Genomic DNA, 1,340 nt, shown 5'->3' with positions numbered 1-1,340 from the left:
CGGGGGGAAAGCCAGCTCCTGGGCCTGCAGCCGCCGCCACGCCCCTGCTCGGGGCTGCACAGCCCTTCCCTGTGGATACCCCAGCCCCTCCCTTCCCTCAAAGGAATTCAGTGTTCATCAGAAACAAATCAACAATAACGCGAGGGCTGCTGGGAGAGGGTGCTCGGCCTGGCTCTCCCTCCCCCGCTGCCTCGGCTGTGGGAGCATCGCTGCCCTCCCTGAGCCCAAAGGGGCAGGATTGTTGCTGACGTGCGGGCAGTGGGGGTTGGGGGGGTGGGTGCGCGGGAGGTTCTGGCTCAGGGCAGAACCCAGTGCCTGGTAAAGCTCGTCTTTTTCCTCCTCCCTCCCTCCTCCCCGCTCCCCTCTCCTTCTCCCTCCCTCCCTCCCTCCCTCTTCCCTTACAGCAGTAGTCCTCAACCTTCCTAACGCCGCGACCCTTCGATACAGTTCCTCATGCTGTGGTGACCCCCAACCATAAAATCATTTTCGTGGCTACTTCATCACTGTCATGTTGCTACTGTTATGAATCATCATGTAAATATCTGATATGCAGGATGTATTCTCATTGTTACAAGTTGTACATAATTAAAGCATAGTGATTAATCACAAAAACAATATGTAATTATATATGTGTTTTCCGATGGCCTTAGGCGGCCCCTGTGAAAGGGTCGTTCGACCTCCAGAGGGGCCGCTGCCTTAGAGACGGTACCACGTAAGGGCAGCTTTTAAGCTCAGAGGGGATCAGCTGCTAAGCCAGGAAGCCGGGTTGTCAAGGGGGCTGTGATTGTTTTTTTCTCTCTAGGCAAAAGTCTTCTCTTCTAGATGTCCCTCTTGAGGTGCCAGATGTGAGTGTTCCCCATGTCCCGCATGGTTCAGGGTTCAGGATCTGGAAGAGGGGCCAGGGAATGGGGAAGGGGGAGCGCTCTGGGCACCCAGGTGCTGCCCCGCCCACCCCCCAGCTGCCTTCTCTCTCAGCAGCCCCTCCCCTCTCTGGGGTGATGAGTGTGTCCCCGGCTGTCCTTTCCCACTGGGTGTCTCTCGGGTGCCTTCCTGCCCCATCAGAGGCTGGCACACACCCAGCCAGGCCTCTTCTGGGCATTGCAGTGCCCAGCCTGAGGGTGTGGCCCACAGCCAGCAAAGACTGGCCCCCAGCCTGGCGCCCGGAGAGCAGGTCCCTCGTGGCTCTAAGCTAGGGCCCCCCAGCAGCCAGAGCTCTGGCTCGGCCGTTTATTTACCATTTGTTCATGGCTCTCGGCCAGTGAGCACCCAGGGGCGGCTCGGCCAGGCCTCTAGGCACCAAGCAGATGAGCCTCCAGGAGATGAAACTAGGAGCACGCGGG

The sequence above is a fragment of the Myotis davidii genome, unplaced genomic scaffold (assembly GCF_000327345.1).
Source record: "Myotis davidii unplaced genomic scaffold, ASM32734v1 scaffold428, whole genome shotgun sequence".
In the NCBI taxonomy this organism is placed as follows: Eukaryota; Metazoa; Chordata; class Mammalia; order Chiroptera; family Vespertilionidae; genus Myotis; species Myotis davidii.
The sequence above is the reverse complement of the archived record's forward strand: the minus strand, read 5'-3'. Positions refer to the sequence as shown.